Source organism: Sapajus apella, unplaced genomic scaffold (assembly GCF_009761245.1).
Source record: "Sapajus apella isolate SASKATOON/1434 unplaced genomic scaffold, GSC_monkey_1.0 scaffold144, whole genome shotgun sequence".
Classification (NCBI taxonomy): domain Eukaryota; kingdom Metazoa; phylum Chordata; class Mammalia; order Primates; family Cebidae; genus Sapajus; species Sapajus apella.
In genome coordinates, this window is record NW_022437084.1 from 107,632 (window position 1) to 121,452 (window position 13,821).

At 48.0% G+C, this 13,821-nt stretch overlaps 1 long non-coding RNA gene across 2 annotated transcripts in view; it reads left to right on the top strand.

Moving 5' to 3' along the window:
• LOC116540736 overlaps positions 1–9,700 on the top strand; it is a 10,884-nt gene extending 1,184 nt beyond the window's left edge. The window contains exons 2-4 of one of the 2 annotated variants that reach the window (XR_004264571.1): positions 1,022–1,349; positions 6,874–6,877; positions 9,609–9,700. This is a non-coding gene — a long non-coding RNA (uncharacterized LOC116540736). Of the gene's footprint in view, positions 1–897; positions 1,350–6,873; positions 6,878–9,608 lie in introns of those variants that run through there. The other variant, XR_004264570.1, reaches the window with a different exon arrangement.
• Positions 9,701–13,821: the final 4,121 nt, after the last annotated feature.

Here is a 13,821-nt window from a genome sequence, read left to right on the forward strand (position 1 = left end):
TTTTTTTTTTTTTTTTTTTTTTTTTGAGACGGAGTTTCGCTCTTGTTGCCCAGGCTGGAGTGCAATGGCGCGATCTCGGCTCACCGCAACCTCCGCCTCCTGGGTTCAGGCAATTCTCCTGCCTCAGCCTCCTGAGTAGCTGGGATTACAGGCATGCGCCACCATGCCCAGCTGATTTTTTGTATTTTCAGTAGAGACGGGGTTTCACCATGTTGACCAGGATGGTCTCGATGTGTTGACCAGGATGGTCTCGATCTCTTGACCTCGTGATCCACCCGCCTCGGCCTCCCAAAGTGCTAGGATTACAGGCTGGAGCCACCGCGCCCGGCTGTAGGAGGATGCTTTAAATCACATAGCAGTGACAGAGCTGTCAAGGTTACTGCCACCCTCTGGCAGCTTCCAATGGGTTCTAATGGGAAGATGCTTTTCAAGCAGCACAGTAGCAAGAGCTGATAAAGTTGGCAGTCACCAAGGTGTACTGCCGTTCTGAGGGCAGCCTTCCACAAGAACTGGAGCAAGGTCCTACAACTCCTTTATCAGGAGGAGTGGCTCTCGCCCCAAGCCTGCCATACAGCGGGTATCTTTACGATACTGAACGCTGCCACCTGGGCCATGGATTCTTGTCCTGGTATAACTGTTTTGCCCTTAAATCATGCTCTGCACCGCATCTGCTCTAGGCATTCCTCCGATTATAAGCTGCTTATTCCTTAATTCATGCTCTGTACTGTGTCCACTCTAGGCATTCCTCCGATTATGAACTAAGATATAATTATAGGTATATATGTAGGGAAATATTCTTTAGGCACTCATACTATCAACTATTATATGATTATATATAGAGGATTATATAAAAGGAGACTTCCAGCCCTATTTCTATAAACTAATATTATATAAAGGATTATATAAAAGGAAATAGCTGAGTAGTAACACTGTAAAGTGAGATATTCCTCAAGCCCTAACTGTGCCAAGGTTCTGCTTAGCTCTCATTCCTTGGTTCCTATATGGGGGGTAAACCACAGAGATTAGCAGCTTGACTAATTTCCTGCCTAGTTTGATGGAGAAGGGGAAGATTGTGTCCAAGAGGGCTAGTTTCTGGGAGGTTAGGCCCAAGCAAAAAGGTGTGGCCATACAAGAGTTCAAAGGGGCTGTATCCTGTGTGTTTCCAGGGAGTGGCATGAATTCGGAGAAGAGCAATAGGTAGAAGGCATACCCAGTTCTTTAGTTGAAGGGTAAGCTTGGTAAGGTGTGTTTTTAGGAGGCCATTAGGTTTCTCTACTTTTCCTGATGACGGAGGGTGGTAAGGGGCATGGAGATTCTATTGAATGCTAAGGGACTGAGAGAGTGCTTGGGTAATTTGGCTAATGAAAGCAGGGCCATTGTCAGATTGGATGGAAGTAGGCAGGCCAAATTGGAGAATGATCTCATTTAACAGACAAGAAATAACAGCAGTGGCCTTTTCTGTTCCAGCAGGGAAGGCTTCAATCCACCCTGTAAAGGTATCCACCCATATAAGAAGACATTTACATTTCTTGTCAGGTGCATATAAGTAAAGTCAATTTGCCAATCTCGTGTGGGGATAAATCCCCACATTTGGTGAGTGGGAAAGTGAAAAGGTTTTAAAAATCCCTGGGGTCCTGCTGTAGGCCTTTTAGTAAATTAAAAAAAAATTCCCTGGGGTTTGGTAGAGTGGCAGATGAAGCACTCAGATGTAATTGTGTTAAGCATGGACTTCCGTGAATGGAAGGAGATGAGTGGTTCTAAGAGACAGGCGAAGGCTTATATCCCACATGAAAATGGTTATGGAAGAGAGGATAGAATGAGCTTGTGAAGTAGGAAGAAGAAATTTTCCTTTATCCAAAACCCAACTGCCTGAGTGGGAAATGATTGGTAGGTTAAGGATTCAGAAGGAGAGTAAGTGGGGGTAATTGATGAGAAAGAAAAATGTTATCCACTCAGAGGAGATATTGGTGTGTTTGCTGCCTTCTTAGCTGTTTCTTCAGCCAAAGCGTTTCCTTGGGCAATGAGATCTAAAGTTTTTTGATGCCCTTTATAGTGGATGACTCCAACCTTGGCTGGGAGGAGAGCGGCCTTAAGGAGGGCCTGAATTAAGGCAGCGCTGATAATAGAAGATCCCTGTGTAGTGAGAAAGCCCCTTTCTGCCCATGTGGCAGCACGGTGGTGTAGGATTTGAACGGCATAGTCAATATAGACATTGCCATGTAGTCCCCTTAGCAAGAGTAAGAGCATGGGTTAAAGCAATTAGTTGAGCTTGCTTTAACCCATGCTCTTACTCTTGCTAAGGGGACTACATGGCAATGTCTATACTGACTCTAGAGGGAGGGAGTGTGGCAGCCTCAGTGATAGATGAACAGGATACAGCTGCATAACCAGATTTAGCTGGTGCTGACTAGGCCTTAACTCCCATCAATAAACCATGTGTGAACCGGGTCTGGAATGGGAAAGAGAAATACGTGGAAAGGGGGAGAATGCTATACGGATTAAGAAGATACAGTCACGGGGTTCAGGGCTTGTGTTTATGTTTGGCATTAGATAAGAAGCTGGATTAAAATCGGGGCCATGTGCAATAGTCACAGTGGAGTTTTCATGAAGAGCGAATAGAGTTAAATAGGGCGTGGGGCAGATAACGGATGTGGAACCTGCGAAGAGAATACTAAAGCCTGAAGGTTGTGAGAGCTGTGTAGAGTGAGTGAGGCAGAGCCTGTGATTCTGAAGGCCTCAAGAAGGAGCAAAGAAGAGGCAGCTGCCACATGCAGGCATGAGGGCCAACCTGGGACAGTGAGACCAAGTTGTTTAGAGAGGAAGGCAAGAGGACGAGGACCTAGCTCTCGTGTAAGAACTCCAATTGCATAACCCTGAGTTTCAGCAGTGTATAAGGAAAAGGGTTGGGATGACTTGGAGACAGCTAGTACAGAAGTCATTTCTAGAGCTCTCTTCAAGAGTGAAAGGAGGAGTGAGGAAAGAATTTACAATCACGGGGTCAGATATGTTTCCCTTGGCGAGGTTATGTAGAGGCTCGGTAAGAATGCTAAAACCTGGTATTCAAAGGTGAAAGTATCTGACTACACCTAGGAAGGAGAGGAGCTGCTGTTTGATGGAGGAAGTTGGGGCTGAGGAGATGAGATGGATGCCACTGGTGGGGAGAGCATGGGTGTTTTGTTGGAGGAGGATCCCAGATAGGTGACAGATGGAGAGGAAATCTGGGCCTTAGAAGGGAACACATAATATCCGTTTAAGAATAGGTGCTTGGCCGGGCGCGGTGGCTCAAGCCTGTAATCCCAGCACTTTGGGAGGCCGAGGCGGGTGGATCACGAGGTCGAGAGATCGAGACCATCCTGGTCAACATGGTGAAACCCCGTCTCTACTAAAAATACAAAACATTAGCTGGGCATGGTGGTGCGTGCCTGTAATCCCAGCTACTCGGGAGGCTGAGGCAGGAGAATCGCCTGAACCCAGGAGGCGGAGGTTGCGGTGAGCCGAGATCGCACCATTGCACTCCAGCCTGGGTAACAAGAGCGAAACTCCGTCTCAAAAAAAAAAAAAAAAAAAAATACAAAAAATTAGCTGGGCACGGTGGTGCATGCCTGTAATCCCAGCTACTCAGGAAGCTGAGGCAGGAGAATTGCCTGAACCCAGGAGGTGGAGGTTGCGGTGAGCTGAGATCGCGCCATTGCACTCCAGCCTGGGTAACAAGAGTGAAACTCCGTCTCAAAAAAAAATAAAAATAAAAATAAATAAATAGGTGCTTGCCAGGCATGGTGGCTCATGCCTGTAATCCCAGCACTTTGGGAGGTTGAGGTGGGTGGATCACAATGTCAGGAGTTCAAGACCAGCCTGACGAACATGGTGAAATCCCGTCTCTACAAAAAAACAAACAAACGGAAAAAAGCCAAGCATGATGGCACGCCCCTGTAATCCCAGCTACCCGGGAGGCTGAGGCAGGGGAATTGCCTGAACCAGAGGGGTAGAGGTTGCAGTGAGCTGAGATCACGCCACTGCACTCCAGCCTGGGTAACAGAGTGAGACTCTATCTCAAAAATAAAAAAATAAAAAATTAAAAAAAAATAGATGCTGAAGAAGCAGGAGGGCATCTTGCCGAGAAGCTTCATAAGAGGGGCTGCACAGGAGGAGGTCATCCGTGTATTGAATAAGGTGACAAGTCGAGAGACAGAGAGCAGGTGAAAAGAAAGAGTGACGGCCTGACTGGAGTAGCATGGGCTGTCCCTGAAGCCCTGAGGCAGGATGGTCCAGGTGAGCTGTTGTGACTGGTGGGGTCAGGGTCAGTCTAAGTGAAGGCAGGTAGAGGCTGGGAGGGAGTAAAGGGATGGTGAAAAAGGCATCTTTGAGATCGAGTACAGAATAGTGGGTTGTGGAGGGAGGAATTGAGGACAGGACAGTATATGGGTTTGGCACTACAGGATGGAGAGGAAGCACAATTTGATTGATAAGATGAAAGTCTTGGACCAGCTGGTAAGATTTGTCCTGTTTCTGGACAGGCAAGATAGGAGAGTTTAAGAAGAGTTAGAAGGCTTTAGGAGACCATGTTGTAACAGGTGGGTGATGACCGGTTTTAGTACCTTTAGAGCTTGTTGGAGAATGGGGTATTGGCTTTGGGCAGGATAGGGATGATTGGGTTTTAGGGGATAGTGACAGGTGCACTGTCCATCGCTAAGGATGGAGTAGAGGTGCCACACCTGTGGGTTAAGGTGAAGAGACATGATGGGAGGCTGTGTGGTAGGCTTTGGGTCAGGTAAGAGGGCAGCTATGAGATGTGGTTGTAGTCCTGGAATAGTCAGGGTAGCAGATAGTTTGGTTAAAATATCTCACCCTAATAAGGGAACAGGGCAGGTGGGGATGACTAAGAAGGAGTGAGTGAAGGAGTGCTGTCCAAGCTGACACCAGAGTTGGGGGTTTCTGAGAGGTTTTGAAGCATTGCCATCAATTCCCACAACAGTTATAGGGGCTAAGGAAACAGGCCTTTCAAAAGAGGGTAATGTGGAGCGGGTATCCCTTGTATTGACTAAAAAGGGGATAGACTTACCCTCCACTGTGTTACCCAAAACTCAGCATCTGCGGTGATCTAGGGGACTTCTGAAGCAGTCGGACAGCATCAGTCTTCAGTTGCTAAGCCAAGAAGTTCTGGAAAGGAGTCAGCCGGAGAATATTGGGTTTGAATTCCAGGAGCCTTGGGAGTGGCTATAATATGAGCTGGAGAGTCTGATTTCCAGGGGGTCCCCCACAGACAGAACACGGCTTAGAGGGAAACTTGGGCTCTGAGCATTCGTTAGCCCAATGTTCAAGCTTTTGGCATTTGAAGCAGGTTGAAGCCGCAGGCTGTGGGCATTCCCTGGCCCAGTGGCCAGTTTTCTGGCATTTGAAGCAAGGCTCTGGAGGAGGGCGGCTTGATGGAGCACCTGATTGCGATCGCCTTGGTGCCTGAGAGTTCCTTGTGGTTGAAACAGTGACTGGGGCTTGTCTTACTGTGGAGACAGTCGCAGCTCTGAAATGTGTTGCCGCCTGGCTGCTTCCTCCCTATTGTTAAACACCTGGAAGGTGACGTTGATTAATTCCTGTTGCGATGTTGATTAATTCCTGTTGCGGAGTTTGAGGGCCTGGGTCTAGTTTTTGAAGTTTTTCCCTAATGTCTGGGGCAGATGGGGTAATAAAATGCATACTGAGAATAAGGCAACCCTCTGTCCCCTCTGGATCTAGTGCCGTGAAGCTGATGGGTGGGCCGCATGAATTGGGCAGAATTTTCACATTTGTCCTGGGTTGTTTCTTTAAGCTTGTCATAATTAATAGCTTTGTAAGCTGCCTGCTTAAGTGCCTCAACTAAGTAAGAGACCATATAGTCATGCTTGGCGATGTCGGGTGAGCCCTTCTGGTATTGCCAGTTGGGTTCTTCCCTAGGTACCGCCCTGATGCCCTCTTGGAGGGCTGGCTCATGGCGTCTGTGGGTGTCAGCATAAGACTGAGCCAGAGTATAAACACTATTTCGTTGATCTGGAGAAAGAGTAGAGGTTAGAATGACATTTAAGTCATTCCAGGTTAAATTGTAGGACAGAGTTAGATATTGGAACTCTTGGATATATTTAGTGGATTCTTATGAGAAAGATCGCAAGTGCTGACCAATGTGGGACAGATCAGTGAAAAAGGAACATGCAAGCTGAACCCTATGCCCTCAGCTCCAGCCAGGTCTTGAAGGGGAAACTGTTGGGCGGGGGAGGGAAAGCTAGTTTTAAGGCTGTATTGTGTCCCAGAGTAGGTGCGGGACGGAGAAGTGACAGAGGAGGTATAAGAGGGAGGGGATGGGGTGATGGGGAGATTAGGGTTCGGTTCAGCCTGCTGAGGGGCAGCCTGATAGAGAACGGTCAGAAGGATCTATTGAGAGAGAAGAATCTGCATTGACAGTAGGGACAGAGGGCGTGGGTGGGAGGGAAAAAAAGAGAATTGGAGAGGGGTCACATTGGGAGCAGAGGCTGGGAAGGGAACAAAGTGTGAGAAAGGCCTGGACATAGGAGACTTCAGACCTTTTACCCGTTTACGACAAAAGCTGTCTAGATCCAGCAGGACAGAAAAATCAAAGGTGTAGTTTTCAGGCCATTTAAAGCCATTGTCCAATTTATATTGCAGCCAAGTGGTATTACAGAAGAAAATAAGATGCTTAGGTTTCAGGTCCAGGGATAGCCAGAGACGTCTGAGGTTTTTAAGAACGCAGGATAAGGGAGAGGGAGGGAGGGAGGGATGGAGAGCGGGAGGTTGACCATAGTTTAAGAACAGCGGAGACAAAGAAGGTGAATGCGGGACCAAGCAGTTTAGCAGGCATCCCAGACTAAACCTTGGTCTGAACCTGAGGTGAGTCAGTCAGAGGGGATGTCCCCCATGTTATCCATCACCCTACTAGTGTGAGGGAGTGACCAGAGCAGACGTCTCCGCAATAATCAGTCACCAAATGAGTGCCAGTGAGTGATCAAAGCAGACATCTCTGCACTGGTCAGTCACCGAGGGAAGACTGTCTTCCCAGTTCCATGACCTACATAGGATTTTTTCCAGTCATGAATCTCATGGAAAGTCCTGTCTTTCTTGTCTCTGCTGAAAGGGAGAGGAAAATAAAACTGAAAGGAGAAGGAAGCTGACAGGTAGTAAGAAAAGCAAAAGACCTAAGGCAAACCGCTTACCTGGTCTGAGGATGCTGAGTGGATGCTTGGGCTGGTCTGATGAGCCTAGGTTGTAGGTAGGTCTCTGCACAGAGGGAGCACAAGGGTCCAGGGGTTTGGTCTCCTGTAGGAGTTCCCTTGTCCCGGGTTTTGGCACCAGTTGTCACGCAGTTGCTCATGTAAAGAGACCATCAGACAGGCTTTGTGTGCGCAACAAGCCTGTTTATTTCACAGTTGGGTGCAAGCAGGCCAAGTCTGAGAAGTAGGTTGGGGCAAATGGTCAGCTAAAGGAGGTAAGCTTGGGGAGGGGGCGGACATCACAGGATGCATGATTACAAGGGTAGGGGTCATTGATTACAAACAAGCATGATCATAAGGGTGGGGAGTATCGGTGGCAGCGGAGAGGAAGGTGCGGTAGATTACATAGTTACAGGCGGAGGAGTCTTGAGAAACCCAGCGTCTGGGGGAAAAGTTTTGCAAGGCTGAACAGGAACAATGGGTCCAGGTTGCAGCAAATAGTTGAGGCAGGAACAAGTTGTTTTAGTTCTTTTTGTGGCCACCTGGTTACTTGTGGTTACTTCAGACTTCTTGGCTTCTGGGGACCATCCAGAGGTGTACGTGCAGGTCTCCAAAGCTAAAAGGGCCAGGCCTGGACTTGGAGGCCTAACAGATTCCATCTCTCATGACTCAGTGACATAAACTCTAGGAAGAGGACTCATGCCAAGACGTGGAGGGAGACGGGGTGTGGGCCCGTGGTGTCAGGGCTGCTGGGCAGCAGGGATTGTGCAGGGGCCACATCTGGATGCACCGTCAGCTCTCTGTAGACCAGGAATAGAGCAGCTGCCAATGGAAGTCATGTATTAATGTGGGCAAAGTACATGGTAAATTCTAGAAAAAAAGATCGATGACGGGAAATCTTTTTTGCCTGATGTTATACTACATTTTTAGGTTTTTGAGTGAGTTACTGTGTTTCTGACTCCTAAAATCTTCCTCATTAGAATGGAAAGTTCCTACACAGACATGAATGATACAAGGTGTTTGATTCCATCATTATTTTAAGAATATGAGGCCAGGCACAGTGGCTTAGGCCTGTAATTCCAGCACTTTGGGAGCCCGAGACAGGTGAATCAAGAGGTCAGAAGTTTGAGACAAGCCTCACCAACATGGTGAAACTCTGTCTCTACTTTTTTTTTTTTTTTTTTAGTTCTACTTAGAATACAAAAATAAAATTGTAAAAATGCAAAAAGGAAAAAAAAACCTGCACTCCAGCCTGGCCAACAGAGCAAGACTCTGTCTCCTTGCCAAAAAAAAAAAAAAAAAGAAATACGAAAAGACAAAAGTGCCTTTTCTACTCTCACATGCCACTAAGCACAGAATGCCTCACTTTTGATCACCAGAGTGGGTGGATTTCTCCCCAGTTACATCCTGGAGTGCAATGGCCTGATCTCAGCTCGCCGCAACCTCTGTCTCCCAAGTTCAAGTGATTCTCCTGCCTTAGCCTCCTGAGTAGGTAGGCAACAGCTGTCTCAAAATAAAATACATGAAGACAAAATTACTCAAAGTACAAAAGGCTAATAAGAGACTCAAGAATGCAACCATTTGTCTCTTATCTACCTATGTCCTGGAGGCCCCCTCTCCTACTTTAAGTTGTCCCTCCTTTCCAGACTGAACCAGTATATATCTTTTTTTTTTTTTTTTTGAGACGGAGTTTCTTTCTTGTTACCTAGGCTGGAGTGCAATGGCGCGATCTCGGCTCACCGCAACCTCCGCCTCCCGGGTTCAGGCAATTCTCCTGCCTCAGCCTCCTGAGTAGCTGGGATTACAGGCACGCGCCACCATGCCCAGCTAATGTTTTGTATTTTTAGTAGAGACGGGGTTTCACCATGTTGACCAGGATGGTCTCGATCTCTTGACCTCGTGATCCACCCGCCTCGGCCTCCCAAAGTGCTGGGATTACAGGCTTGAGCCACCGCGCCCGGCCACCAGTGTATATCTTATACTTGTCATGTCTCCCTAAAATGTATAAAGGCAAGCTATACCTAGACCATAGTGAGCACCCCCTATCAGGAACTCCTGAGGCTGTCATGGGCATGCTCTTAAACTGGGTAAGATAAACTTTCTAAACGGATTGAGACCTGTCTCAGATACTTGGTTCACAAACTATTTTGAAAGCCCCAGGTGATATATTTTAGTTGCTGTCAGAAAAAAAAACTAGACCAGGTGTGGTGGCTTACACCTGTAAACCCAGTACTTTGGGAGTTTGAGGGGGGCCATCATACTCCCAGCTACTCCAGAAGCTGAGGCAGGAGAATCACTTGAACCTGGGAGGTGGAGGTTGCAGTGAGCTGAGATTGCCCCACTGCATTCCAGCCTGGGCAACAGAGCGAGATTCTGTCTAAAAGAAAAGAAAAAGCTGGTTTCAGGTTACAACAGGAAGTTTCAGCAGGCATGCTTCAGAGAATTATATCTTGAAGCAGTGTTTGTGTCCTGAGTTCATTTTCCATCTGGCCTCTTGACTTTGGCTTAGTTTTTTTTTTTTTTTTTTTTTTTTTTTTGAGACGGAGTTTCGCTCTTGTTACCCAGGCTGGAGTGCAATGGCGCGATCTCGGGTCACCGCAACCTCCGCCTCCTGGGTTCAGGCAATTCTCCTGCCTCAGCCTCCTGAGTAGCTGGGATTACAGGCACATGCCACCATGCCCAGCTAATTTTTTGTATTTTTAGTAGAGACGGGGTTTCACCATGTTGACCAGGATGGTCTCGATCTCTTGACCTCGTGATCCACCCGCCTCGGCCTCCCAAAGTGCTGGGATTACAGGCTTGAGCCACCGCGCCCGGCCGACTTTGGCTTAGTTTTGAAGCAGCCTGATTGTCTGGGGTAATAACTGAGGTTCCTTGTCTCACAGCCATGGAGATCAAGAATGTGGACACCCTAGTGTGAGGTTAAGAGCAGAAGTTCAATAGGTGAAATAAAGACAACAGCTCTCTGCTACAGAGAGGGGTCCTGGAAAAATGGTTTGCAGATCCGTGGTGAAATGCAGGGTGTTTTATAGATGAGCTGGTGGGGAGGCAGTGTCTTAATCTACATGGGGTTTAAAAAACTGGGTAGGACCAGATGTGCCATTTGCATAGGGCATTAATTTCTGGCAGGCCCCTCCATTATCTTTGATTATGCAGGTGGGTTCTTTGCCTGAGCTGTGCCATGTTGCCCCTTTCTTAGTGTACACATGCTAACAAAGGGAAGACGGAGCTTCCCTGGTGGACACGCCTGGCCCCTAGGTAGCCCCTTTTCTGTTGGCACAGCTGCCGACACTCCCCCAAACGAGCTTCCAGCTTGCTTGTATGTTTGCAGATTGATTTTTTAGTCTGTTCCATTAGAACAAAATGATTTTTGGGGCAGCTTTTTGTTAGAAGGACAGCTCTGCTGAGGACTTTTTTGCTTTTACTATCTGTCTAAATAATTTCTTTTTGCCTCTTGTATCAGTTGGATATGGCAAGAGTGACCCAGGTTATATGATGAACTTTCATTACAGTGCAATTTCTGTAAGATTAGCTGAGAGAAAGGATGTGTGGACCCAAAATCAGGCAAGCAAGTTTTATTAACCTGCCGGGCTGCTTTGTAACCATCAGAGGAGGCAGCCCCGAGCTTACAAAAGGAGGGGTCCCTATAGGGTGAGAGGGGCCTAAGACAGTTTCAGGTCTGAGATAATCTATCAGCTTGTAACAAGCGCAGAGATAGCTTGTCAGCTTGTGACAGACTTACATCATCCTGTGACCTTTGTAGTGGCAGTTCTTAAAAAACAGAAATTTACAAGTATGTGTAACTAACATTTGTTCTCCCTGTCCTCCCATGAGCTGCCCAGATGGTTGTAATCAGGTTTTGCTTACTTGTAGCACCTAGATGGGAGTTCAGGAATCCAGCTTGAGAGCAATCTGAGTGTGGGGGGTTCAGTTATGTGGAGGGGGTTTTCTGAGGCAGCTTGTCCCTAACATTCCTGCCTGTTAATAGGTAATAGAAGAGGGACGCTGTTGTCATCTGGCGGCTTCTTGTTGGACAGGGGAGACTGGGGCGGGGGGGGCCTAGGTAGCAGGGATTGTCATTCCTGGAGATGTCAGTATTCTTGGAGCAGCGTCATATCTTGTATTGTTCCATGCGTGAACGCTTTAATACGGTCCTGTAAAAAGTGGGTGAGGAGTTGTAAGAGACAGGGGCCAGTTGCTAGAAGGAGAAAAGGGTTATGGCAGGACATAGGAAGGGCAGTAGCCATGGTGCCCGGGGGTTACAGAACCACTGGGGCCAGGTGAACTGACTGTCCTTAAGTTTTTGTGCTCGGTCTTTGAGCTGTTTTTTTCTTTTGAGATGGAAGTTCACACTTGTTGCCCAGGCTGGAGTGCAATGGTGTGATCTTGGCTCACCGCAACCTCCACCTCCTGGGTTCAAGCAATTCTCCTGCCTCAGCCTCCCTGAGTAGCTGGGATTACAGACATCCGCCACCATGCCCAGCTAAGTTTTGTATTTTTAGTAGAGACAGGGTTTCTCCATGTTTGTCAGGCTGGTCTCGAACTCCTGACCTCAGGTGATCCACGCCCCTCGGCTTTCCCAAAGTGATGGGATTACAGGTGTGAGCCACCACGCCTGGCTGGTCTTTGAGCTTTTTGACAGCATCTCATACTAACCCAGATTTATTGAGGCAGAAACAGCATTGTTCATTTAAAAAGAGGCACAGACCTCCTTTTTCAACAGTGAAGAGTTCTAGGCCTCTGTGGTTTTGTAGGGCAACTGCCACTGAACAGTCTAATTGGTTTTGGAGGTGAGTGATACAGTCTGCTATTTCTTCTAGTGATGATTGGAAGTCTCAGGAGAGTGACTGAAAATATGAGGTTTCTAGGCTTCCTGCTCCTAACCCGACGCTACCTGTGACTCCGAGGGCTGCTAATACAGGAATGAACTGTATTGCTCTTTTTGGGTGGATGTGTAATGTAGCAGGGACAGGGAGTTCTTGGTTCAGAGCGACAAGGTTAATGTTGGGGGTAAGGTAGACCAGGGTGCAGGTACCTGTCCAGTGGGTAGGGAGACAGAAGTAGGTTGTGGATCCGCAGAGGAAGAAGACGCCTGCGGTGTTAATGCAAACAGACAAGTGGGTTGAGAATAGGTGTTGGGGTGCATAGGTTCCTCATTTGGAGGAATTCAGTTCAGCTTCAGCAATCCACAGTGAGGAGGAGAGACCGACCCCTTTGAGAACTCCTGTCTGGGGAAGGGGCTTCCATGTTTGAGAGGCAGGAGGGGAGGTAATGTGGAGGGGCTGGGTAAAGTGGCTGTTGGCTTCAGGGGTCACTGAATAATTTACTCAGAGTGAGGTATGGGAAGAGGGATGAGAGATGGTCTGAGTTGAGCCACAGGCAGAGTGAGGGATGGTGCCTGCGTGTATGTGTCCATTCCAAGAGGTGACACATAGGGGTCCTGGCCATGTTTTGTGGTGTGGAGGTTTATAGAACATTGGATGGCAGGGTGAGGGAGTTTTGCACGGTTGTAGTTGGCAGTGTATGTGAAGAGTTTGGTAGCTCTGTTAGTAATGGCAGTGGATAGTTTGCAGTGAGAGTGAGGGCTCCGTCTAGAAAAGCAGAGGCTTTTTGGATGGTGTATAAAAAAGCGAACAGGAGTATGGTCCCAGGGCTGAGAAACTGGGAGAGCTGTCTAGGCAGTAGAGGAAAGGGAAACGCAGGTGCAGCAACGGGAAGCAAATGTAGAGCTGGAGCACATCAACAAGGAGTGAGAGATCCAGAGAGCACAGGAGCCTCAGTAACAAGGAGTGAGTGATCCAGAGAGCGCAGGAGCCTCAGTTACAAGGAGTGAGTGATCCAGAGAGCGCAGGAGCCTCAGTAACAAGGAGAGATCCAGAGAGCCTTTGAGCCGTGTAGCAGTGAGAAGGGAGTCTCAGGGAGCAGAGGCAGTGGGTGACTATTAAAATAGAAACTTGAAGGCTGGGCACAGTGGCTCACGCCTGTAATCCCAGCACTTTGGGAGGCCGAGGTGGGTGGATCATGAGGTCAAGAGATCGAGACCATCCTGGTCAACATGGTGAAACCCCGTCTCTACTAAAAATACAAAAAAAATCAGCTGGGCCTGGTGGCGCGTGCCTGTAATCCCAGCTACTCAGGAGGCTGAGGCAGGAGAATTGCCTGAACCCAGGAGGCGGAGGCTGCGGTGAGCCGAGATCGCGCCATTGCACTCCAGCCTGGGTAACAAGAGCGAAACTCCGTCTGAAAAAAAAAAAAAAAACTTGGAGGAATGGGATTCTGTGTCTGGGGGAGGGAGTTCGTAGGGGCTGTACAGGGACATGGCCTCTTCTAGAGGGTCTGAGGCAGCTGATAATGCCACATGGCTCATCAAATTCTCACTGCAAATGAGCAATGAATAGGTGAGCTAGTACTTTATGTTCATGTGGAAATGGGAGACGGGAAGATTTCTAATATTTGGTATGCTTTGTGGGGAGGCCATTCCTTGTCACGAGGCCTTGGCACCTGGAGCAGGGACAGTGGTGATATATGGAGTTACCGCTTGTGAGTCTTCTTTGGGGATGGGCGGAGGATGGCAGTTGGCAGATCAGTGGGTGCTTTGGGAGCTCTTTTTAATCGGGAAAGATGATAC